The 27,788-nt window shown below is 36.3% G+C and overlaps 1 long non-coding RNA gene across 1 annotated transcript in view; it reads left to right on the forward strand.

The window, feature by feature from the left end:
* The first annotated feature begins 9,960 nt into the window (after window positions 1–9,960).
* LOC131419824 (uncharacterized) overlaps window positions 9,961–27,788 on the forward strand; it is a 29,258-nt gene continuing 11,430 nt past the window's right edge. Inside the window, exons 1-2 of the long non-coding RNA XR_009223343.1 lie at window positions 9,961–10,485; window positions 24,136–24,196. This is a non-coding gene — a long non-coding RNA (uncharacterized LOC131419824). The remainder of the gene's footprint in view (window positions 10,486–24,135; window positions 24,197–27,788) is intronic.

Below are 27,788 nucleotides of genomic sequence, written 5' to 3' on the forward strand. Positions count from 1 at the left end.
GTGAAAGAAGCTGGACGGAATAGAATGTATTCTCTATGATTCCATTTATATGAAGGTCAAAACAGGTAAAACTAATTTACAGTGACTGAAATTAGAACATGGCTGCCTGCGTGGTATGGCGATTGACTGGCAGGCAGTATGAGGGAAATTTCATGGGTCCTAAATTTTGACTGAGAGTTAATTTCAGGAGTAAATATATTTATTAAAATTCATTGAACACCTAAAATTTTTACATTTTACAGTACATAAATTTTACCTCAATAATGAGACTAATACAGGAAATGTGTATTATATACTGTTTGATTTTTATTTTCCTTTTAAGAAAAGTGTAGTAGAGTGAATGGCTTGCTGGCAAACAGAAAAACCAAACCAAACCAACTAAACAAACAAAACCCCCAAAACTTCCCTGGGTATTTTGCAAGATTAAGGCCAAACACAAAATACTATGAAAACAACAATAACGACAACACAGCAGTAAGAAGAAAAGTAATAGTACATCCTAATCTACTGATGCTGCGGTGAACATAGAAACCATTTACTATGTTTAGAATCCTTTGGGTACCCTTTTCAGAAATGGTGAAAAGTGGAATGATTAAGATTTTAAAACTGATAAAAAAAACAGTTATGGTTTAAAAACATATATTTAATTTCTCTAGTGAGAAGAAAGATTCTCCTTGCCAAAGCAAATGTGATCATATTTTATTCTGCCCGTGATAAAGGCAGTGATGCATTTATTTTGGGGAATGTCCAAAATAACTATGATTTGGCTTTTCCAGCCAAAACAATTCTGTTTTTCTGGCGTGTATTAATCAATATGCAAAACATTTTGAAATTTTAAGTGTTATTCCACATCACACCCATTTATTCTAGTTCAAAAAGATTCGGAGTGCCAATATTTCTAGCAGAATAATATTTTAAGTGAGTGAACATAAAGCATTTCTCTCCTGATAATAACATATTAGTAGAAAATATATATTATTTGGAGAAGTGGAAAGAAATGGTACAAACTAACCAAAAGCAAAAACAGAAACAAAACTAAACAAAATGAGCATCAGAAACTTCTGATAGGTATATAAGTAATGTGATATATCTATCTGCATATACACTGGCTAGGCTACTGATAAAGAAGCCATTGCCCATCTGCAACGTGAAAACAAGCATCAAATAACATTCTGAATCGTCTGCCATGTGGCTCAAAGTCATTTATGTATCATCTTTTGATTGAACACACTAGGGTTATCACCATCATGTAATAGAAGATCTATGAACTTTTAAATCAGACAGCCTTATGTTAAGCCCATAGCCACATCATTTAGTGTCTGTGTGATCTTGAGATTTATATTTCTGAGTCTCGGTTTTCTCATGTATATAAGAATTGGGGATAATAAAATAACTTATCTCATGGGTTTAATCTGAGAATAAAAGGAAATCCTGAATGTAAAATTACCAAGCAAAGTGCTGTCAACTTAGGTCCTAAAAAATCAGACAAGTTTCCTGATATCATAGAGCTTGCAAGGAGAGTGAGAAGGAGATGGATAACAAATATAAGAGCTAATTAATAAATGACTTAATTAACTATCTATTACCTTGAAAACCAGGTGCAAGTCTCTGGGAGAATGATGTGTTCAATAAACAAGTTTTGAAATTGAGGAAAAACTAAAAAAAAAAAAAAAAAGGGGGGCCAGCCCCGTGGCTTAGCGGTTAAGTGCGCGCGCTCCACTGCTGGTGGCCGGGGTTCGGATCCCGGGCGCGCACCGATGCACCGCTTCTCCGGTCATGCTGAGGCCGCGTCCCACATACAGCAACTAGAAGGATGTGCAGCTATGACATACAACTATCTACTGGGGCTTTGGGGGAAAAATAAATAAATAAATTAATTAAAAAAAAAAAAAAGAAATTGAGGAAAAACAAAACAGGCAGTATTAGAATCCTAAATAGAGAGAGTAAGGAAGGGCAGGCTAGGGACAGCTCATTGGAGTAAAAGGTTGTTAAAGACTGAGGAGATATACAGGAATGAAAAATAATGGAATGGACCAAAACTAGAAGCAAAGAGGTTAAAGCAAGGAAAACTTGACTTCCTTCACAATTTTGCCCAGGGCTGACTTTGTATCCTGAGTTTCGAAACAAATGGTTTTCATTTATACCACTGTAGAAAGGGATGAAAGGCATGGTGGCTAAGCCAGTGGTGTATGTCGTTTTGCTTTAATCTAGTTTATAATTTTGAAAATAGGTAAGGTCTTTGTAAACATGTAAAAGTTGAGTGCTACTTAGCTCTGATATCTGACTTTTTGATAATCCAAGGAAGTATCCTCATTAAGATTGCAATATCCAGGGTAACGTGATATTTTTAAGGGCAAAGTCTAGATGGGGAGTAGGTTTTAATTTATCTCTCTACTTCCTCTAGCTAATTTTTTACTGATAATCTTATTTTTTTTTTATAATTTTATTTATTTATTTTTTCCCCCAAAGCCCCAGTAGATAGTGGTATGTCATAGCTGCACATCCTTCTGATTGCTGTATGTGGGACGCAGCCTCAGCATGGCCGGAGAAGCGGTGCGTTGGTGCACGCCTGGGATCCGAACCCAGGCCGCCAGCAGCGGAGCGCGCGCTCTTAACCACTAAGCCACGGGGCCGGCCCTGATAATCTTATTTTAAATAACAAATTTACTAAGTAGTTAAATTATTTGTATTCTACATAAAGATGGACCACAAAACACAATGCTTTAATTAGGCAAACTCTAGCCCCACCCCTCACATGCAACATTGTAATGTTGTCCCTTTGTCAAGGTCTAACCATTGCTGACAGAATGGGGGAAAAAAATGAAAATTATTGAGGGGCCAGCCCGGTGGTGTACTGGCTAAGTTTGCGTGCTCCACTTTAGCGGCCCAAGGTTCGCAGGTTCGGATCCCAGGCGTGGACTGATGCACTACTTGTCAAGCCATGCTTTGAGGGCGTCCCATATAAAGTAGAGGAAGATGGACACAAATGTTAGCCCAGGGCCAATCGTCCTCAACAAAAAAAAAAAAAAAAGAGGGGGATTAGCAATGGATGTTAGCTCAGGGATAATCTTCCTCACACACACACACAAAAGAAAATTATTGACTTTATTCAGATGGTGGAATAATAGTAATACAAATAGTTATAGTTACAAATAAGTTAACCACCACTCTTACTACTATTACGTGGTATGATTTATTGATCATCTGTATATCCCAGCATTGCTCTCAGATCTTCACATTTATGTCATACTTCATTTTCGCCACATTTCTATGAGATAAGCATCATTATCTCCATTTTACTGTTTCCGAAGCAGATGCTCAGAAAGCATAAACAAGGCACCCAGGGTCACACAGATGAGGTTTGAATTCAGTTTTGACTTACTCCAAGCCGAATATTTAAAAGTGTCCTTTGATTTTCTGATTTAAGATTTCTCCCTTTTCAAACACCATTTGATGACATAGAATACATTCGAGATGAAAAATGTATTAATCTATATAGTAGTTCTTTGTTCTTCCCTGCAGCCCTTGAGATCTAACTCACAAACATAGTATTTTCTCCTTCTCTCTATTTCTCCATGAGGTCTTGCTGGTTCGGTACTCCACATGCTCAGAGTGCTATAATAGCTTGGAAATTTGATGAACATGTTCTGCCTTTGTCTAGGGATTTTGTATTACAACTTTATTTTGTTCATTTATCCTATGTGTGGTCTTTTGTAGCCTGTTCTCCAAAAGAAAAGGAAATTGGTATTATTATCGAAAGATGACTAAATTATACTACAGTAGAGACTGATTTCTCTGAAAGTAAAACTTCCAACTGAAAGTGTTCACTAGTTTCTTAATATGAGAACTCCATTCTATAGTTTTAGTATTTTTTGTGTTTGATTATTCTTAATATAAATACGTAGTAACTGATACATTATTTTACCTCCACAGCACATCATTCACCATTTTCAAAAAATCTTTATTTTGCTTGTAATGTCCTGAATAAAAGAATTCTTGAAAGGATTTTGGAGAATGAATCCCCCTCTCAAAATGCCTACAAAACAAAGTCCCCAAAGTAAGAAAAAGAAAGAATAAAATTCCCCAGCAGCAGCAATTAAGAATTAGGCAAGGAATAGAAACTAAGTTTGGGGGCAGAACTGAGGAACATAGCATGGCTTGACCTACAGAGCTCACCCTCCCCCTGTAGCTGAAATGATGAGTGTAAACTCTTGAACCTTCTCAGGAATATTCCAAAACCACAGAGAAGTAAACAGAACTTCTTTTTGTATTTTTATCTCTTGCCTTGTTTTACTGGGGAGTGATGGAAAAGGTTGCTAGGAAGAAATATATAAAACTTGGCAAGTGAATAGTGAGAGAAGTAAGTATGCAGTGTCCCCATTGTCCAGGGGAAAAGCCAAACCAATAGTTATCCACCCCCTTCTATTATCCGAAAGGGATTGGAGGCCTTCCCCTCCCCCAAGTGCAGTGAGCAGTGATGCGCAGCATTTAACAGTCCCTCAGAACTTATAGTGTACCACAAAGACCCTTAACTCTCAGATAAGCATATCTACAGACCTTATTTGTCTTCAAGCTGAAATTCAAAGCAACACAAAAAAGGCATCAAATGCAGGTAGAAAATTAGTCAAGAAGGTACCCCCACTAAGACAGAGAAAATATAGCTGCTTAAGTATGACAAAGATGAAAGGAAATGGCATAACCAATAGAGAAATATTCTGTTGCTTGATAAGAACAACATTGATAAAGTGAAATAAAAATTTAAATTTAAAAAAGAAGAAAGTAACATACCATTATAAGGAAAAAAAGCCCACTCTAGAAGAAAATATAACTTGAGAGAAAGGAAAGTTCATTTCATATGCTCTGAAAGGGCATGATTCAAGAAAGCTTATTCCCAAAGAGAAAATGAGTTGAGGTAATATAAATATATAACTAAATTATAAAGGATTGATTCCTCAGAGAAACAAATTTTAGGAAAAAATTATCATTGAAGGACTTAAAAATTAATCAGAAACATCAAGGAACTAAAGTTGAATTATTATTTTAGGAGGACATTTTGAGAAAATCTCACTGAGTACATATTTAAAAATACAAGAAATTAGAGGGAATTAATAAAAGATAGATTCTAATATTAGACAGTTTGTAAATTAGAGGTTTAAATAAATGGAAGCAAAATTATAATGGATTCAAAGGTTAAATAAAATAATAAATAATCCCTGAAATGACTAAATACTGGACTTTCAGATCAAAAAAGTACACCATGATCCAGAAAATGTTGACACTGAATGTCGCAAACCAAAATATTTCCTCTTTACATTACTGAACCTTTAACGAATCATTTTAAAAAATTAATTTCTCAGGTATGCAGGAAGAAAAGCGAATTGGCGTGGGGTAGAGGTTGTTAGAAGTCTAGTCTTTTACCTCCTACTTCTCCACAGCAATGTTTTAGACAATGCAGATTTTTAGAGGAAAACAAGTATAACTCAACTCTTACAACCAGTGAAGATATTATGTGTATATCCATCTCTCTATCTGAATATACGTACATGCACAGAAAAAGTCCTGGAAAGATGATCACTGAATAGCAATGACTTTTTTTTTTTCAGTTTCCTGTGTATGTGTTTTGGGACAATTTTTTAATTTACTTTCTTCCTTGTACTTGCCTATCTCATTTAAATCTATTAGCAGTCTACTTCGGTTATTATGAATCATTCATAAAAACAAATGAGGTGACTTTTTTTCTCTTCAACAAAATCTTTTACATTTGATGGTAAGCAATTTCGCTGTACTTTTGCCTCCTAGACTCCCCTACAGCACATTTCATTAACAAAACAAACCATTTCAGTGTATGTAACACGTCACCTCAATTCCCTCTGGTTCGATGGCACTTATTATTCTTCATATTCCTTACCATGCCTGGTGCATAGATGTACTTGATACATGATCGTTGAGTGAATAAATGCATAAATGAGTGAATGAATGAAATGATAACTCATTTTAAGCAACACTATATACTTTCCCTTTTACTTTGGTCTATTTTATGGGCTTGGACAAAAGACATGTTTTAGAATAAAATAAACAATAATGATATACCTTGAATGAAAAATCTTTATCACACAAGACTTTAAGAAGTTATTAGTCTCAAAATTTTCTTTATATTTATGGTATACTCTTTCAAATATGGAGTTTGAGACCCTATAATTTCTACCCATCCTGACACCTGACATTTGGCCACAGTTTCACATAACTGGCCTTCTCATGGCAAGCTAATGGATCAGATCTTTCTTTCATATGCTTATTATATGTGCAATGATATAACTTTATTTTTGTAAATAGCCATTCCTAGCTTCCATGTTTCTTGGGCTTTCCTGTATTCTGTTTTGCACATTCTGTGATCTTGCAAGAGTTATCTGTGCATGCAAGTTCCCCTCTAATCAGCACAAAAATCATCATGTATCTTTTGAAGCACTTGCACTGAAGAAAAAAGCCCTGGTTTGAGTACAATAGAGACAATAGCAAGGCTCAAAGGTTGAAGACAAAAGATCTGCAGAAATTAAAGGAAAAGCTGCTACAGGGTGTGACAGCTCTTTTTGTTATTTTCTGGGCTGTAATTTATGAAATCAGTTTTCATTCTGAAAGTTCCCTAATTTTCTGCCACTTCAGTCTAAGATACAGCACACATGAGTATTGAAGACACACGGCCCCTCAAAATGATTCAATCAGGTAGTATTTGTAATGGAGCTGCAGGCTGTCACTCGGATTTCTTAACACCAGTCTTCATCATCTTCTATCTGTAGCTACAGAAAACTGCTTGTAACAGTTCCCTAAGCTCGGTTCATCAAAACGGATACAACAAATTGTTTTTGGAATAACGTATTCTCTCTGATTCCTAGTTATAAATGACTGACTTAAGCAATTTCCCATTCCTGTATGGTCCAGCTCCTCCATGGCTCTCTGCAAGAATATCTCTTGACGCAGGATCAAGTGTCTTTAGGAAGGGATAGAGGTAATCATAGTTTTGTTTTTGGTGTTAAAACAAGTGCTTTCAAACTTTTCATATTATTAAGTGTGGGAATGGCTCAGAGGGAGGAAAACAGTAGAGTGCTCCCATTGAAAATAACTACAAAAGCCTGATAAATGACAAAAAAAAATATTTAAAAAAATCAATGAGCTGTGGAAGCAATGAGAACTAGAGGAGTAAAAATTACCGAGAAGGAAGAAATTTTAAGGTGTGAACTGAGGATTTGCATCTCCGTGAGGTCGTTCTAATCCTTCATGTGGGTTTTGAATCCAAATTAGGCCAGGGAGAGGAACTTTACTGAAAGACAGAAACTAGAGGAGTGTTTGATGATCCCACAAGGAAGAAAATAAAATTGGAGAGCTGCGAGGAATCAAACAAGGAGATGATTTCCCCTTCAAGATTTTTTGTTTAATTCCAAAGCTGAGATAGCTGAGAGGTTAAAGAATTAAGCCCAAACCTCAGTATAATTGAATGCCTCACAGTCTCATAGGATTTAGGAACAAAAGGAAGGGTCTGTGGGAACAATAGGGAAGAGTTGAAAGTTCTCCAGGGAGTGGAGAAGTGACCGAAGCTTTCTTGCCACCTTTCCCTGGGGGCAGTTGCTAATCTGGACGCTAATAAAGACTGAGAATCCGGGATCAGGGCCTGCCAGACATCTACTAACTAGGGGCAGGGTGACAAAATAGGACTTGGTTGTTTTTCCCTGCCTTTCAAATTCATGTGAATGGAATAATAAAGTATTCACTCTCTTGTGTCTGGCTTCTTTTGCACACTTAGTGTTGTAGAGATTCATTTATGTATTGCCTGTATCAGTAGTTTCTTCTTTTTAATATTACTGTACAGTATAACTTTGTATGAAAATATCACAATTTCGTTATCTATTCTCCCGTTGGTAGACGTTTGACTTGTTTCTAGATTTGGGCTATTATGAATAAAACTATCAGCATTATTGTACATGTACTTTTGTGGACTTATGCACAAATTTATCTGAGTATGTACTGAAGAGAGAACAATTGTTATATCACACGGTAGGCTATGTTTTATTTCAGTGGATAATGTCAAAGTGTTTTCAAAAATGGTTGTAAAAATATTCGCTCCCACCAGCAACGTATGAGGGTTGCATTTTCTCCACGTCATAACTGATACTTAAATATTGTCATTATTTTTTATTTAAACATTCTGGTGAGTGTGTCATTATAAGCTCAGTTTGGATTTAATTTGCATTTCTCTGATGAGGAATGATAGTAATGATGTTAAGTTCCTTTTCATATTCTTTTTGGTCTTTGACTATCCTATTTTATGAAATCCCTGTTCATCATTTTTAAATTTGGATTCTTGGTCTTTTCCTTACTGATTTTTCCTTATTGGTTACTTATTATAATATACTTAGGAGTATATTATACATTCTTCATATAAAACCTTTATCAGATACTTGTATTGTAAATATCTTTCCCAGTCTGTGGCTTACCTATTTACTTTTTTTTTTTTTTGAGGAAGATCAGCTCTGAGCTAACATCCATGCTAATCCTCCTCTTTTTTGCTGAGGAGACCGGCTCTGAGCTAACATCTATTGCCAATCCTCCTCCTTTTTTTATTTTTCCCCAAAGCCCCAGTGGATAGTTGTATGTCATAGTTGTACATCCTTCTAGCTGCTGTATGTGGGACGCGGCCTCAACATGGCCGGAGAAGCGGTGCGTCACTGCGCGCCCGGGATCCAAACTCGGGCCGCCAGTAGCAGAGCGTGCACACTTAACCGCTAAGCCACGGGGCCAGCCCACCTATTTACTTTTTAATCATGATTTTGAGGAACAGAAATTCTTCATTTTAATGACATTCAGTTTATCATTTTTATATTTGTTGTTGTTCTAGTTCTGCTTAAGAAATCTTTGCCCACACTCAAGTCATAAAGATATTTTCTGATATTTGCTTCTGGAAGTTTGAGTTTTTAGTTTTTTTTTTTGTGAGGAAGATCAGCACTGAGCTAACATCTGATGCCAATCCTCCTCTTTTTTTGCTGAAGAAGATTGGACCTGAGCTAACATCCATGCCCATCTTCCTCTATTTTATATGGGATGCTGCCACAGCATGGCTCTACAAGCAGTGCGTCGGTGGGCGCCTGGGATCCAAACCGGTGAACCCCCGGCCTCTGCAGCAGAGTACGTGCACTTAACTGCTTGTGCTACCGGGCTGGCTCCAGTTTTTTGAGTTTTATATTTAGGTCTAAGATCAAACTCAAATTAATTTTTGAGTATGGCATGAGACAAGTCTCAAGGTTTCTAATTTTTCCGTATGGTTAGCCAATCATTCCAGCATCACTTATAGAAAAGACCATCCTCTCCTCCACTAACGAAGGGATTAAATCAGGCAATTGTATATGGGTGTGGGTATATTTCTAGGTTTTCTTTTCTCTTCCATTGGTCTATTTGTCTAATATTGTATGAATAATTCGTTAATTAATGTAACCTAAAAATGTCTTAAAATTGGGAGTGTAAGACCTCTAATGTCTTAGTTTTTTAACTTTCCTAGGATCTTTGCATTTCCATATAAATTGTATGATCAGCTCATCAACCTACACTGAAAACTTGCAGAGATGTTGATTGCCACTGCATTGAATTTATAGATCGATTTTGGATTACTTGACATCTGAACAATATCGAGCCTTCATTGAACTCTCCAATAATTTAAGTATTCCTTAATTTCTGTAAACAGTGTTTCATAATTTTCAGTATGGAAGTCTTACAAGTCTTTTATTAGAGTCAACCCTGAGTATGTGTATTTTTACAGTATTATAAACAATATTTTAAAATTTTCATTTACAAATGTTTGTTGCTGGTATATACAAACACAATTGAATTTTTTATATTAACCTTGGATTCAGCCGACTTCCTTAATCCATTTGTGAATTATAATGGTTTGTCGATTCTCTTGGATTTTCTACATACAGAAACATATCATCTTGGAATAAAAATAGTTTTACTTTCATTCTCTGTATTAGTTATGTATTGCCTCAATAATGTTGTATAGAAAGCTACCATAAAACTCCCTGGACTAATAATTATTTAGACTGTCAGTATGAAAATCAGAGATTTAGGCTTGTTTTCTTTTCTAGTCTTTGCTGAATTAGCTCACATGTCTGGAGTTGGCTAGCTGTTTGCTGAGGTGGGTGGGCTATTAGCTGATGTGCTGCGGCTCAGCTCCAGGTTTCTCACAGCCATCTAGCAGAAGAACTTGGGCAAGTTCTCATGGGAAAGTAGAGGTGCACAGGAAAACGAGTCCAATTGTGTAAGCAACGTTCAAACTCCTTGCTTGTGTCTTGTTTGTTAACAGCTCACTGGCCAAAGCATATCAGATGGCTGATCGTAGTGTTTGGGACTGGGTATAATCCCTTGCCCAGAGTGGACGAGAACTTGAAAGTTACATGCAAAATGTACAGATATGGGGAGGGGTGAAGAATTTGAGCCATTAAGGTAACGTACCACATATTTCAGATATGATAGCTTGTAATTCTTTTTCTTGTAATTCTTAGACTGGTTAGGTCATCAGTACAATGCTGATAGAAAGACTGATGGTGAACATCCATGTCTTGTTTCTGTACACAGTGGGAAAATATTCAATATTACATGATTGCATATAATGTTAGCTCATGATTTTTGTAAATAATCTTTATCAGATGATAAAGATTTTACTTTTACTTCTAGTATGTTTTAATCATAAATAGGTGTTGAATTTGATTGAGATGATCATGTGTCCTTTCTTTATTTTTTTAATGTGGTGAATTACGCTTATTACTATTCTAATGTTGAGCCAACTTTTCACTCCTGGAATAAATACCACTTAGTCTTGATGTTTTATCGTTTTCCTATATGGATGGATTCTACTCACTAATATTTTCTTCAGGATATATATATATTTTTGTTTTTGTGAGGAAGATCAGCCCTGAGCTAACATCCATGCCAATCCTCCTCTTTTTGCTGAGGAAGACCGGCTCTGAGCTAACATCCATGCTGATGGGACGCCGCCATAGCACGACCCAACAAGTGGTGCGTCGGTGGGCGCCCGGGATCCAAACCCAGGCCACCAGCAGCAGGCAGAGCACTCGCACTTATCCGCCACGCCACAAGGCTGGCCCCTCTTAAGGATATTTCTTTTTGTTTTTTGATCTATTCTCAGGAGAGATATCCACCTATAATTTTCCTTTCATGTAAATTCCCTGTCAAGATTTTATACGAATGTTATTTTGGCCCAAAAAATGAATTGCAAAATCTTCCCTCTTTTCCTTTTCTACAAAAGTGTTTGTGCAAGATTAGTATTATTTCTTACTTGATTATTTAGAGAAATCAGCGGTGAGGTCATCTGGGCTCAAAATTTTTTGGTAGGAAGGTTTGTATTGTGGATTCAATTTTTTGATAGATATAGGGCCAGTTTTCTGTCTTTTTATGTCAGCTTTGTTTTATCATGTTTTTCAAGGAAATTTTCCATTTCGTCTCTTTTTTGTGTTTATTGGTATAACATATTTAATATTTTCTTTTAATTTTTCATATCTGTAGAGTCTTTAGTGATGTCCCCTATTCATTCTTTGTATTGAGTTGTCTCTTTTCGTTTGATCATATAGCCAGAGGTTTATCAATTTTATTAATCTTTTCAAAGAACTAAGTTGTGCTTTGATGAGATTGTTATTTTATATGTTTCTAGTTTTCTAGTTTTTATTTTCTTCCTCATATTTTTATTGTTTTTTCCTTCTAAATTCTTTGCTATTCTGTTTCTAACTTCTTGACTGGATGCTTAGACCATTGATTTAAATCTTTATGATTTTTCTTTTATATTTTTTACTTTTTTTTTAAATTTTTTTTTATTGCAGTAACATTGGTTTATAACATTGTATAAATTTCAGGTGTACATCATTATACTTCTATTTCTGCATAGATTACATCATGTTCACCACTCAAATACTAACTACAACCCATCACCACACACTTGTGCCGAATTATCCCTTTCGCCCTCCTCCCTCCCCCCTTCCCCTCTGGTAACCACCAATCCAATCTCTGTCTCTATGTGTTTTTTTGTTGTTGTTATTATCTACTGCGTAAGGAGGGAAATCATATGGTATTTGACCTTCTCCGCCTGACTTATTTCACTTTGCATGATACCCTCAATGTCCATCCATGTTGTCATCAATGGCTGGATTTCATCGTTTCTTTGGCTGAGTAGTATTCCATCGTGTATATATACCACATCTTCTTTATCCATTCGTCCGTTGGTGGGCGCTTAGGTTGCTTCCAAGTCTTGGCTATTGTGAATAACACTGTAATGAACACAGGGGTGCACGTATCTTTACGCATTGGTGTTTTCAAGTTCTTTGGATAAATACCCAGCAGTGGAATAGCTGGATCATATGGTAGTTCTATCCTTAATTTTTTGAGGAATCTCCATACTGTTTTCCATAGTGGCTGCACCAGTTTGCACTCCCACCAGCACTGTGTGAGAGTTCCCTTCTCTCCACATCCTCTCCAACACGTTGTTTCCTGTCTTGTTAATTATAGCCGTTCTGACGGGCGTGAGGTGATATCTCATTGTAGTTTTGATTTGCATTTCCCTGATAGTTAGTGATTTTGAACATCTTTTCATGTGTCTGTTGGCCATCTGTATATCTTCTTTGGAGAAATGTCTGTTCAGGTCTTTTGCCCATTTTTCAGTTGGGTTGGTAGTTTTTTTGTTGTTGAGATGCATGAGTTCTTTATATATTTTGGAGATTAAGCCCTTATCAGAAGTATGGTTTGCAAATATCTTCTCCCAATTGTTAGGTTGTCTTTTCGTTTTGTTGACGGTTTCCTTTGCTGTGCAGAAGGTTTTTAGTTTGATGTAGTCCCATTTGTTTATTTTTTCTATTGTTTCTCTTGCCCGGTCAGACATGGTGCTTGAAAATATGTTGCTAAGACTGATGTTGAAGAGCGTACTGCCTATGTTTTCTTCTAGAAGTTTCATAGTTTCAGGTCTTACATTCAAGTCTTTAATCCATTTGGAGTTAATTTTTGTGTATGGTGTAAGGTAAGGGTCTACTTTCATTTTTGTGCATATGGCTATCCAGTTTTCCCAACACCATTTGTTGAAGAGACTTTCTTTTCTCCATTGTACATTCTTGGCTCCTTTGTCGAAGATTAGCTGTCCATAGATGTGTGGGTTTATTTCTGGGCTTTCGATTCTATTCCATTGATCTATGTGTCTTTTTTTGTGCCAGTACCATGCTGTTTTGGTTACTATAGCTTTGTAGTATATTTTGAAATCAGGGAGTGTGATACCTCCAGCTTTGTTCTTTTTTCTCAGGATTCCTTTAGCTATTCGGGGTCTTTTGTTGTTCCATATAAATTTTATGATTCTTTGTTCTATTTCTGTGAAAAATGTTGTTGGAACTTTGATAGGGATTGCATCGAATCTATAGATTGCTTTAGGAAGTACGGACGTCTTAACTATGTTAATACTTCCAATCCAAGAGCACGGAATATCTTTCCATTTCTTTGTGTCTTCTTCAATTTCTTTCAGCAATGTTTTATAGTTGTCAGTGTACAGATATTTCACCTCTTGGGTTAAATTTATTCCTAGGTATTTTATTCTTTTTGTTGCAATTGTAAATGGGATTGTATTCTTAATTTCTCTTTCTGCTACTTTGTTGTTAGCGTATCGAAATGCAACTGATTTTTGTATTTTGATTTTGTATCCTGCAACTTTACTGTATTCGTTTATTACTTCTAAAAGTTTTCTGGTGGATTCTTTAGGGTTTTCTATATATAAAATCATGTCATCTGCAATAGTGACAGTTTCACTTCTTCCTTTCCAATTTGGATCCCTTTTATTTCTTTTTCTTGCCTGATTGCACTGGCTAGGACTTCCAGTACTATGTTAAATAGGAGTGGTGACAGTGGGCATCCTTGTCTGGTTCCTGTTATTAGAGGGATAGCTTTCAGTTTTTCACCATTGAGGATGATATTAGCTGTGGCTTTGTCATATATGACCTTTATTATGTTGAGGTACTTTCCTTCTATACCCATTTTATTCAGAGTTTTTATCATGAATGAATGCTGTATCTTGTCAAATGCTTTCTCTGCATCTATTGAGATGATCATGTGATTTTTATTCTTCATTTTATTAATGTGGTGTATTACGTTGATTGATTTGCGAATGTTGAACGATCCCTGCATACCTGGAATAAATCCCACTTGATCATGGTGTATAATCTTTTTAATTTATTGTTGTATGTGATTTGCTAGTATTTTGTTGAGGATTTTTGCATCGATGTTCATCAGTGATATTGGCCTGTAATTTTCTTTTTTTGTGTTGTCCCTATCTGGTTTTGGTATCAGGGTAATGTCGGCTTTGTAGAATGAATTAAGTAGCTTCCCCCCTCCTCAATTTTTTGGAAGAGTTTGAGAAGGATAGGTATTAAGTCTTCTTTGAATGTTTGGTAGAATTCACCAGGGAAGTCGTCTGGCCCGGGACTTTTATTTTTGGGGAGGTTTTTGGTTACTGTTTCGATCTCCTTACTGGTGATTGATCTATTCAAATTCTCTACTTCTTCTTGATCCAGTTTTGGAAGGTTGTATGATTGTAAGAATTTATCCATTTCTTCCAGATTGTTGAGTTGGTTGGCATATAGCTTTTCATAGTATTCTCTTATACTCTTTTGTATTTCTGAGGTGTCTGTTGTAATTTCTCCTCTTTCATTTCTGATTTTACTCATTTGTGCCTTCTCTCTTTTTTTCTTGGGAAGTCTAGCTAAAGGTTTGTCAATTTTGTTGATCTTTTCAAAGTATTAGCTCTTGGTTTTATTAATTTTTTCTATTTTTTTTTAGTCTCTATTTCATTTCTTTCGGCTCTGATTTTTATTATTTTCCTTCTTCTACTGATTTTGGGCTTTGTTTGTTCTTCTTTTTCCAGTTCCTTTAGGTGCATTGTTAGATTGTTTGTTTGAGATTTTTCTTGTTTATTGAGATAGGCCTGTATCGCTATAAACTTCCCTCTTAGAACTGCTTTTGCTGTATCCCATAAATTCTGGCATGTCGTATTTTCATTTTCATTTGTCTCCAGGTATTTTTTGATTTCTTCTTTGATTTCTTCATTGACCTAGTCATTGTTCAGTAGCATTTTGTTTAATCTCCACGTATTTGTGGCTTTTCTGATTTTCTTCCTATAGTTGATTTCTAGTTTCATACTGTTGTGGTCAGAAAAGATGTTTGGTATTATTTCAATCTTCTTAAATTTATGGAGACTTGTTTTGTGGCCTAATATGTGGTCAATCCTGGAGAATGTTCCATGTGCATTTGAAAAGAACGTGTATTCTTCAGTTTTTGGATGGAATGCTCTGTATACATCTACTGGGTCCATCTGTTCTAGTGTGTCATATAAGGCCAATGTTTCCTTATTGATCTTCTGTTTGGATGTTCTATCCGTTGGTGTAAGTGGAGTGTTAAAGTCCCCTACTATTATTGTGTTACTGTCTATTTCTCTTTTTATGTCTGTTAATAATTGCTTTATATATTTAGTGGCACCTACATTGGGTGCGTAGATATTTACAAGTGTTATATCCTCTTGTTAGATTTTTCCCTTGATCATTATGTAATGTCCTTCTTTGTCTCTTTTTACAGTTTTTGTTTTAAAGTCTATTTTGTCTGATATAAGTACTGCTAACCCAGCTTTCTTTTCATTCCCATTTGCGTGGAGTATCTTTTTCCATCCCTTCATTTTCAGTTTGTGAGTGTCTTTAGGTCTGAAGTGTGTCTCATATATGCAGCATATATCTAGGTCTTGTTGTTTTCTCCAATCAGCCACCCTATGCCTTTTATTTGGGTATTTAGTCCGTTGTCATTTAAAGTAGCTGTTGATAAGTATGTACTTACTGCCATTTATTAACTTTTTTTTTCTCAGTGTTTTAGTAGTCCTTCTCTGTTCCTTTCTCTTTCTATACAGAATTGGAGAGTCTCTTAAGTTTGACCTCTATCTGAAAGCTCAACTCTTTAACTCCCCTCCTCCCTCATTTTATGTTTTTGATATCATATCTAAATTCTTTTTTGTGCATTTGTATCTATTACCCTCTTATCATGGAAATAGATAATTTTTCCTATTTGTGGTCTTCTCTTTTCCCCTTAAATCAGTCCCTTTAACATTTCTTGTAGCATTGGCTTCTTGGTGACAAACTCCTTTAATTTTTGCTTGTCTGGGAAATTTTTGATATCTCTTTCTATTTTGAATGATGACCTTGCTGGGTAGAGTATTCTTGGCTGTAATTTTTTTCCTTTTAGCACTTTAAATACATTGTGCCACTCTCTTCTAGCCTGTAAGGTTTCTGCTGAGAAGTCAGCTGATAGCCTTATGGGGTTTCCTTTGTATGTAACTTGTCTTTCTCTTGCGGCTTTTAGGATTCTCTCTTTATCTTTAATTCTGGACATTTTGATTATGATATGTCTTGGTATGGGTCTCCTTGGGTTTATGTTGTTTGGGGCTCTCTGTGCTTCCTGTACCTGGATATCTGTTTCCTTCCTTAGGTTAGGGAAGTTTTCATCTATTATTTCTTGAAATAGATTCTCTGCCCCTTTGTTTCATTCTTCTCCTTCTGGGACACCTATAACATGGATGTTAGTGCGCTTGATGTTGTCCCAGAGGTGCTTTAGACTGTCCTCACTCTTTTTAATTCTTTTCTCTTTTACCTGTTCAGCTTGGGTAATTTCTTCTAGTCTTTTGTCCGGCTCACAGATCCTTTCTTCTGTATCCTCTACTCTGCTTTTGAGTCCCTCTAATGAATTTTTCATTTCCAGTATTGTATTCTTCATTTCTGATTGGTTCTTTTCTATATCTTCCATTTCTTTGTTGACATTCACACTGAGTTCATCTATTCTTCTCCCCAGATCAGTGAGAATCCTTAACACTCTTTGTTTGAACTCTCTGTCAGGTAGGTTGCTCATTTCTGTTTCACTTAGTTCCTTTTCTGGGGTTTTGTCCTGTTCCCTTACTTGGAATGGAATGTATTCCTTTGCCTCCTCATTTTGCCTGTTTCCCTGCGCTTGTGTCTGTGTATTAGGTAGGTCAGCTATGTCTCCTGCTCTTGGATAGGTGACCTTATGTAAGTGATGCCTTAGGAGGCCTGCAGTGTGCTTCCCTCAGTTCTCAATGTTCCAGGGGTGACCCCTATGTGGGCTACATGTGTCCTTCTGTTGTGGCCTGTTGGCTCTCCCTGTAGGCACCCAGGGAGGCTGAGTTATGCTCCTGGTCAGCTGTTGTAATGCTCAGCTGCTTGTAGTTGTTGTGGGCCCTTCAGTCTCTTTATCAGGTGTGGGGAGCCCCAGCACAGTTGGCTGCAAGTTCTAATACCACATTTGTGTTGCAGTATTTCTTTTAAGTGAGTAGGCCCTCAGCATGGCAGGTTGTTAGGCTCAAGGCCTTACAACAGCTATAAGCCTCCAGCCTTTAGGTCTCTTGTCAGCTCTCTGAGGATTGCAGCTGGGTGGGGCTGGCCTCAGGCACAGGAGCACTCAATTGTTTCAGGCTTTGGAAAGTGGGGCAAACTCCCTATGTGGGTCTTTGAGAAGCACAAGTCCTCTGTAGCTGACCAGCCCTGCCGCCCACAGGTCCACACACACAGTCAACACAGTCCTGCTCCTTGTGCATGCCCCAACCTCCTGAAGAGGACCCAGTCTCTCCATGGCAGGAGCCCCACACACTCCACCACCGCCCCACACTCTCCACCTGCTCCTTGTGCATGCCCTGCCCCACTGAAGTGTGCTCAGTTGCCAGGCTGCAGAGAATCCAGTCACCAATCTATGCAGGCCCACAAGTTGCCTGAGGGCTTGGGCTTGTTGTTGGGTGGGGCCAGTCTCTAGGGTGGGCTGCCTGCCCTGGTTGAGCTGGATTAAATCGATGCTCTAGTGGGTGGGGCAGATGTGGGTTAGTAGGCTCCAGGGAGAACTCCAATGGCATCTGTGTCAGCATGCCCACACCAGGCCACAACAATGGCCGCTGCCAATGTCCCAGTCCCTGGAGAGGTCTCACCTCTCACTGAGATGCACTCAGGGCCTATCAGGTGAGTCTCTTTTCACCAAAGCATCATGCACCTTTCTTTCTGGTGATTTTAGGTTGCTTTCTGAAATGGGTGAGTTTGCGCATGGGCCCTTTAAGAGCCGGTTTTAATTTCTTTGTGAACCAGCTTTTCTGGGGGTACTCCCCAATGTTTTAGTAGCAGGCAAAGTCAGATATTATGCCACTCATCTCGATTGTGCTGGGTCCACAAAATGCCTACGGGGGGACACTCCCTGGCTCAGGGCCCCGCTCTTCCAGGGAGGGCTGTGGACCTGTGGGCTGCTCCCCAGTGGCCGTGAGGCTGGCGGCTTGTGAAGCTGGCATTTTTCTCTCCAGAAGGGAGTTTCTGCCTCTTCCACCTCAATTAGGATTGTCCTTTGTTCCAGGGATTACTCTTATCCAGATTTCAGTTCTGTCTCAGGGGTAATTTTTCCACGAGTAGTTGTAATTTGCTGTGTCCGTGGGAGGAGGTGAGTTCAGAGTCTGCTTACGCCACCATCTTGACTTCTCTCCTCTGGGAAACAACTTAATGAACAAGAGTACAGAACTTGTGTACAATTTCTTTTGTCCTTATTTTTACAAATTCCACTCATTTCCAAAGTTACTTAAGCGTCTTATTCCCCTACCCGTTAGATGAGTTTTATACATTTGTAATACAGATAGATTGTTTTGTCACATTCTGCATTCTCTCTTGGGAGGCTCTAATCTTATAAATAATTTCTTTTTAATTTGCATACATTAAATTTCACTCTTTGTGCTTTAAAATTCTGTGGGTTTGTACAAATTTATAGTATCCTTACAGTCATTACAGATATTATACAAATGTATAGCATCATGCAGAATAGATTCACAAACCCCACCAACCCCTAAGATTCACCTATCCAACTCTCCCCCCTCCTCTCCACTTCTGATATTTGCTGATCTTTTTGCTTCTATATAGTTCTGCCATTTCCGGAATATTACAATTGCAATCATACATTATGCAGCTTTTTCAGTCTGACTTCTTTCACTTAGCATAATCCATTTAAAATTCATTCATGCCTTTTCATGTTGGATAGCTCATTTTTTTAATTGCTGAATTATATTCCATTGTATGCATATAGCGCTGTGTATTTTCCGTTTTCCTTTTGAAAGATATCTTGTTTGCTTCCGGTTTTTTTGTAATTATGAATAAAGCTGCTATAAACATTGACATTTGGGTTTTTGTGTGGACATAAGCTTTTACACCAGTTGGGTAAATTCCTAGGAGCATGGTTGCTGGATCATATAGTAAGACTATGTTTAGCTTTATAAGAAACTGCTAAACTGTCTTCCAACGTGGCTGTACTATTTGGCATTCCCACCAGTAATGATTAAGAGTTCCTGTTGTTCTGCGTCCTTGCCAGGAAATGGTAATGTCAGCTTTTTGGATTTTAGTCATTTTAATTGGTGTGTAGTGGTATCTTAGTGTTGTTTTAATGTGCAATTTCCTAGAGAAATAGTCTTGAGCATCTTTTCATATGCTTATTTGTCATCTTTATGTCTTCTTTGGTGAGGTGTCAGTTTAGATCTTTTGTCCATTTTTTAACTGGGTTTTTTGTTTTCTTATTGTTGAGTTGGAAGTATTCTTTGTATATTTTGGATAAAAATCCTTTTTCAGATATGTGTGTCCCAAATTTTTTCTCCCAGTCTGTGGCTTTTCTTTTTATTCTATTAACAGCGTATTTTGCAGGGCAGACATTTTTAATTTTAATGAGGTCCAACTAATCAATTTTTCTTTCATTGTGTCATGTTTTTGGTGTTGTATTTAAAAACTCATCATAAAATAAAATGTCACCAGGTTTTCTCATGTTTTCTTCTACAAGTTCTACAGTTTTGCATTTTACATTTACATTTTGATTCATCTTGAGTTACATTTGTGAAATGCTGTGAGGTCTGTATTTAGGTTGATTTTTTTCCTCATATGAACATGCAATTGTTCTAGCACCATTCATTGAAAGAAATATTCTTTCTCTGTTGAATTGCCTTTGCTCCTTTGTCAAATATCAGCTGAATTTACTTGTGTGAGTCTATTTCTAGACTTTCTATTCTGTTTCATTGATCTAAGTGTCTATTCTTTGCCAGTGCCACATTATCTTGATTACTGTAGCTTTGGAGTAAGTCTTGAAATCTGGTACCTTTTCATGTAAACTTTAGAACTGGTTTGTCAATATGTGTGAAATATCTTACTAACTTTTTGATTGAGAATGCATTGAATATATAGATCAAGATAACTGATATCAACAATATTGTCTTTCAATCCGTGAACATAGATAATCTCTCTATTTATTTAGATCTTCTTCGATTTCTTTAATCAGAGTCTTGTAGTTTTCTGCATATAGATACTGTATGTATTTTGTTAAATTTATACTTAAATATCCAATTTTTGTGCCATTATAAATGATATGTCTTTTAGATTTGATACTCCAATTGTTCATTGCTGGTATGTAAGAAAGCAGTTAACTTTTTTATATTAATCTTGTATCCTGCAAATTTGTTATACTCACTTATTAGTTCTGGGAATTGGAGGTTTATTTATTTGTTTATTTTCTACATAGACAATAATGGCATCTGCAAAGAAAGAGTTTTATTTCTTCCTTCCCAATTGGTATAATTTTTTTTTTTTTTTTTTGGCTTATCATACTAGCCAGGACTTCAAGTATCATGTTGTGAGCAACACTGGTGAATACTGCTTTGGTATATTGGCGTATTTGGTAAATATTGTCATCTGGCATTGATGAGTTCTACAGTGACTCTAATGCTAGTTTGTCTTATTACTTTTGTTGATTACTTTCCTTTCAACGGTAGCTTACATAAAACATCGTGATATTGTGCATCTACTTTTACATTTTCCTTGAGTACCATACTCTCTTAATTTATAGCTTGAGTTCTTTTCTCACTTTTGGTAAGCTTTTCATAAATATTTGAATGCATCTTCCATTTCACTTGATGAGTTTTCTACTTCAGACACCTATTTTTCTTAAGCCTATCTCTATTCCTTATTATCAGGTTCTCTCTAAGTGACTTAATCTCTGCCTACATTGGATAGAGTTATCTCAGTCTTTTAATCTATGAAAAGATCTCAATTTCAACAGTGACTATGCCATTCACTGCTGTTTCTAAATTATTTGTCAATTTGGGATTATTGTTTTTTGGTGACTTTCTATGTTTTTGCAAGTCCGCAATCTCAATTAAATATGCTTTGTAATCTCATATTTGAAATCTAATATTACTGAATTATTCTCACCAAATTGTTCTAGATTGTGATCTGATTATGAGGAACTCTCAATTCATGACTATTTTCTTCAGAGTTGGGCACTTTGTCTACCTTTTGCATACTATGTTCTTTTTTTTTTTTTTTACTTATTTATTTTTTTTGTGAGGAAGATCAGCCCTGAGCTAACATCCATGCTAATCCTCCTCTTTTTTTGCTGAGGAAGACCGGCTCTGAGCTAACATCTATTGCCAATCCTCCTCCTTTTTTTCCCCCCCAAAGCCCCAGTAGATTGTTGTATGTCATAGCTGCACATCCTTCTAGTTCCTGTATGTGGGACGCGGCCTCAGCATGCCCTGACAAGTGGTGAGTCGGTGCGCGCCTGGGATCTGAATCTGGGCCGCCAGTAGCAGAGCGCGTGCACTTAACCACTAAGCCACGGGGCCTGCTCCTGCATACTGTGTTCTTTCTATTTTTTTCCTATTTCATATCTAGGGAGCAGAGTTGCCACACCATCCTTTCTTTATATTACTCACGTTTGAGCAGCAGTTTTCAGTCTTTTTTCTCCAAGCAGTCCTGGTAATTTTTACTTCTCTTCCCATTGGATATGAAACCATCTCCCCCAAGTGAGCACTACTTTATGAGTGGTTATTTTGTGTGTTATAACCTCTTCTATAGGCTAATGGAGGTGGACTGTGGAGAAATGTTATGGAAAAAGAAGAGCTAAAATGCTAGTACTTATTTTTAGAAATTCTTCACTCTGTTCTTTCTTCTAAGGTTTTGTTTAGTGTCCTGTATCAAGGTTTAGATCATCACGTCTGGGAGGCATATCTCATTATTGTCAAGGGACATTTCAAGATCTAGATCATTCCACAATTCTATGTTTAGATACAAGGCTTTAGTTTCACCAGGGAGACACAGTGCCATTGTTTACTTTCCCCTCTTTGGTGTCCCTCCCTCTCTGGTAACCATTCCTTTATACCATTACATTACCATATAAAAAAGATTGTGGTTCGGTAAAAGTGGCACTTGATTGTGAAGCCAGAGTTCTGGTTTGAAGTTTTTGATTTTGACCCTAGCTATGTGACCTGTAGCAAATTTCATTCTTATCTGAAAAGTGTTTGCACAGAAAGGTGGTGAGAGTAAAGTGATTTAACCAATATGATTTCCACAGTTTATTTAGTTATAGTATTCCATAACTACGAATTTATGAACTTCCTGAATCAATGCTAAACATAAAGTGTTGAATCTATAAAGCTTTATGTAGGTAGAAAATTATAAATAATTAAGTCTAATGTTCATATGTATTATCTATACAGATAGCAAAAACCTAGATATTTAGGGGTATTGAATAGGTTTGCATACCCTGTAGCAGCCTTAAATATTGGAGTTTCTTTTTAAATAGATACATAGATAAAATGAAGTGGCAAATTGAGGAATTATGTGATAATTTAGTCTCTCTGATACTTTTACCTGAAATTTAGGCAACCGAGCATTAGAGAAAATAACTAAGCAAACCTCTTGAGGTTGCATTTTTAGACAAAGTTGATACCTACTAATAAGCAAGTAAGTGATTTGGGGTAGGATAAAAGAACAAGCTCCATTATATCTCATCCAGATAATTTTGCCCTGACTGACACCTATACCTCTGTCTTAGAATTTTGCTTCGTGTTTAAAAACGGATTTCTCTTTTGACTAGCCTCCTCCTTTAGAGTGATGGGTAGTATGTTGTGAATTAATCCTTTATGCAGTTTCTTTTCAGTTAACTTCACATTACTTCACTTTTAGGAATAATAAAAAGAGGGATTTAGGGGGTTGCTTTTGTCATGTGGTAGTGGCATCATATGCTATTCTCAATCTGATCATGTAAGTGAATTAAGTGGAAGATTTATTATGAGGAATATTTTCCTTACTTAAAACACTGTATTCTTACAGTGAGAGAGTAAGATATGGTTCTATTTGTAAACAACTGAAGCATAATATCTGCAACACATCATGTAAAGGTATAATCACTGTCAAAGTGCCAAGGTACCATCACAGAAAGTGACTGCTGTAATTGACAGAGATAGTGATCAGGCTCCGGAACCATTTGCTGATTGCATATTCATGATTCCACTTTGTAATATGCTACAGTTACTCTGTGAGTTATTCTAAATGGATGTTTTAACATCACTAGACTGACACTATGTATTCTGAAATTTGCAAGTCTAATCTTTAACGCATCTCTTTCTGCTTTGTCTTGGAATGTCTAACTCGTGAAATGGGAACATAGCCATTGGCCTGAATAGGAGGTTGCATGTTTATGCCATTGTCACAGTGCAGTCAGATGAATTCAGCCCTAAACTCTTGCCTTTTTATAACTTTAAAGTAAACATTGGCAGTCAGTTAAAACTAACTTCTAAATGCAATGCTTTTCTTGTTAGCCCCTTTACATGGCCAATTGTTTAGTCTCTCACTGACAGGTACTTATATAACTGTGGACAATAATTATTTTACATATTATCCCTCAGTGGAGTCATCTGTGGTGTTTTCAACCTATGTGTCACATGGTATCCCCCCCACCCCCACATCTTGACAAATTAATTTTGGAGTGTGTTGAGAAAATCTATAAATTATCCTCAAATACAGTAATGTAGAATGCTGATTTACAAAATTTAAATACATCACCTTTTACATGGAAATTAAATGCAAATAATATAGGGAATAAAATATAATGTGTTCCAATACTGAACTTTTGGTCTAATTTGTTTTCTTCATTATGGTAAGAAAAACTGACTGGATTTATTAAGGAATCTATAAATTTTACCACAAACCTTTTCAATAGGCTAAAGCAGAAGCTACGACAAGATGTGGAAAGCCACGAAAGCATTCAAAGGAAAGGAGAAGTAAGTCCCTTTTTAAAAAATTTAGAACATGTTCAAAAGTTTATTCATGTTGTTAATTTAATGTAATAGACAGAAGTCCATATTGATAAATAAATTTTAGAAAGGCTAGGAATTAGAATGAACACATACTTCTTTTAGTTTCAAAATTTGATATAGTATTTCTCAAGTGTTTTAATTATCTAAATAAGATTATACACATAAATAATACTTTAGTTTTTAAAATAAATATTTTATTAAGGTATTGTATAGATATATAAAAGTATGTAAATATAAAAGTGTAGAAATCAAGAGTGCTTGGCTCAGTGAATCTTCATAAAGTGCACACAGCTATAACACATTAGATTTTAAAATTATTCTATAAAAAATTATCTAACTCTGAGTAGCTAAAGATGCAGGAATATTCTAAGTATACTTTTTCAAAACTACTTCCCTTAACATGACAATCAAGGAGTAATTAAGTAAGATTGAAATTATCTCCAGGGTAATTTTAGAGTAGAAGCAATGGCACCTCTCTAGGTTGTTTGTCTGGAGAGACCTGGATTAAAACCAAGCCAATAGACTCTTCTGTCTGGCAGTTTGGCAAAACCATGTTGGTTGAAGCAGTTATGAGTGAATCATGCTAATCATAATGAAACTCAAGGGATAATCCTGGAAACTAAATTAAAGTTTAATTTCTACAATTACAATTAATCTCCGCAATTTGGTGGACATAGCACATCTTAATGCTCATAGGTTTCCTTCATAGCTGTAGGCAGATGCTGCTTTCTAATCTTTATATGCCACGTGCACATGAAGACTGCCAGGTCTTCAATTATTTCAAAAATCATGAACTCCATTCTGTATTGGAAGGTCTATTTCCAAAAAGTTTTTTGAATCAGGGGAAAACACTTGGAGAAATCCATCTGTAAAAACAAACTAATACCATTAGAAGGAGATTTCCCTTTCATTTCATTTCTCATCTAGGACCTATTGTCATTTATTATTCATTTATTAATCCAAGAAACATTTACTACATCCTCTTTATATGTCTAGCTTTGTTTCAGGTGCTGGATGTTAAAAAAAGAAAAATTGACGGCAGAGAGCTTGACCTTAAAGAGCTTACAGTCTCTGCAAAGGTGTAGTAGGGCAGTAGATCACAGAGGTCTCCTTTCACCCATTTATTCAAACAAATAACTATTGAGTTCTTTTGTATGCCAGGAAAATTACAGGCCTTTTGAGTAAAGCATTTAATAAACTAGACAAAGTTCTTGCCCCTATAGAGCTTATATTCTGATAAAGGTGACGGGTGATAAGCAAAGTACAGAAGTAAACATGTAGTGTGGCAGGTTGATCAGATTTTTGGCTTCAGTTAATTACCTCACTATATCCAAGCCTCTTTGCAGTGTGGCTTTACACAAACCTTGAATTTGGGCTTGTTTTTAAACTTGTTTTGGAAAAGAGAATGTGATGGAAGTGACATTGTGCTGGTTCCTAACCTAGGCCTAAAGAAGTCCTGCACATTTCTACTCTCTTTCTGAATGGTACCTCTCCCTTCCGAATAAGCTGAAAGGCCATCCTGGATCAAGATGCTCTCAGCCAAACCAACAGTAGACCCCCGACAATAAGTGAGCCTAGCCAAGACAGCTGAGTTCAGTACTAATCAGCAGAACCATCTAGGCCACCCATAGACTCACGAGTCAAAATAAGTCTTCATTATTGTATGCTGTTAGGGCTTTGAGACTATTTGTTATGCAGCATTATTGTGGCCATAGATAACTGACCCATGTGGTACGTGAGATAATGAAAATTGCTAAGGAGATAAAATAAATAAGAGACAGGGTATGCAAAGATCAGGAGTGGGCATGGAAATTTTAAAGATGATGGCCAGAAATGCTTCAGTGAGAAATTGACTTTTGAGTAAAAATCTGAAGCAAGTGAGGGAGTAAGCTAAACGGGTGTCTGGTGGAAGGCCATTCCAGGCATAGGGAACACTGAGAGCAAAGTTCCTGAGTAAACAGAACAGCTGGAACGTTTGAAGAACAGGTAGCAGATAACTGATGTTAGATTAGAATATACTAAAAGGACAGTAAAAAGAGATGAGATCAAAGCCTTACAGGACAGGGAAAGAGGGCCAGATCATGTAGGATTTGGTAGGTCATTGTAAGGTCTTTGGGTTTTACTTTGAGTGAGATGGGAAGTTATTGGGGGTATTGATTGATGGATTCTGATGTAAGTTTTACAGGTATCATTATGCATCTGTTTAGAAAATAGATTACAGAGGATCAAGGGTGGTAGGAAGACCAATTAGGAGACAACGTAATAATCTAAAACGATAGTAGTGGTAACCTTCATTCATGATAAAAACTCTCAGTAAACTAGGAATTAATGGTAATTTTCTTAACTTCATAAAGACTATCTACAAAAACCCTACAGCTAACATCATACCTTATGGTGAGAAATGAAGCTTTCACACTGCAATCAGGTACAGGGCAAGGATGTCCCCCTCTCACTACTCCTTTTCGACATCATACTGGAAGTCTTTGCTAATGCAATAAGGGAAGAAAGGAAAGAAAAAGTATACAAACCGGGAAGGAAGACATAAAACTGTCTTTGTTCACAGATGGCATGATTGTCTATGTAGAAAATCCAGAAGAATTGATAAAAATCTCCTGGAATAATAAGCAATTATTATTAGCAAGTTTGTAAGATACAAGGTATACAAGTCAATTGCTTTCCTATATACCAACAGTGAAAAGGTCAAATTTAAAATTAAAAATACAGTATCATTTACATTAGCATCCAAAAAAATGAAATGCTTGGGTGTAAATCTAACAAAATATGTACAATATCTATATTAGCAAGACTGAAAAACTCTAATGAATAAAATCAAGGAATTAAATAAATGGAGAGATAGTCCATGTTCATGGATAGGAAAACTCAATATTATCAAGATGTCAGTTCTTCCCAACTTGATCTATAGAGTCACTGCAATCCCAATAAAAATATCAGAAATTTATTTTATGGATATCAATAAATTGATTCTAAAGTTTATATAGAGAGGCAAAAGACCTAGAGTAGCCAACATAATATCGAAGGAGAAGAACAAAGTTAGAGGAAGGGAAAGAAGAAAAAGAGAAAAAAAACAAAGAAAAAGAAAATACATCCTTGACCTAATCCTCACAATTTACACAAAAAATAACTCAGAATAAATCACCGATTTAAATATAAAACATAGAACTATAAGACTTTTAGGAAAAAACCTTCAGGATCTAGGGCTACGCAAAGAGCTCTTAAACTTGATGCCAAAAACATTACCCATCAAAGAAAAATTGATAAATTGGATCTCATCAAAATTTAAAACAGTTGCTCTGTCAAAAACCCTAAGAGGATGAAAACAATAAACTACAGACTGGGAGAAAATATTTGCAAATGTATTCGAAAAAAGACTGGTACCTGAAGTGTACAAAGAACTTTCAAAACTCAACAACAAAATAATACTTCAAATAGAAAATGAGCAAATGTCATTCACAGGCATTTCATTGAAGACAATATACAGATGACAAATAAGCACATAAAGAGATGTTCAACGTTACCGTTAGCCAAATGCAAATTA

Source organism: Diceros bicornis, chromosome 22 (genome assembly GCF_020826845.1).
Source record: "Diceros bicornis minor isolate mBicDic1 chromosome 22, mDicBic1.mat.cur, whole genome shotgun sequence".
NCBI classification, from domain to species: domain Eukaryota; kingdom Metazoa; phylum Chordata; class Mammalia; order Perissodactyla; family Rhinocerotidae; genus Diceros; species Diceros bicornis.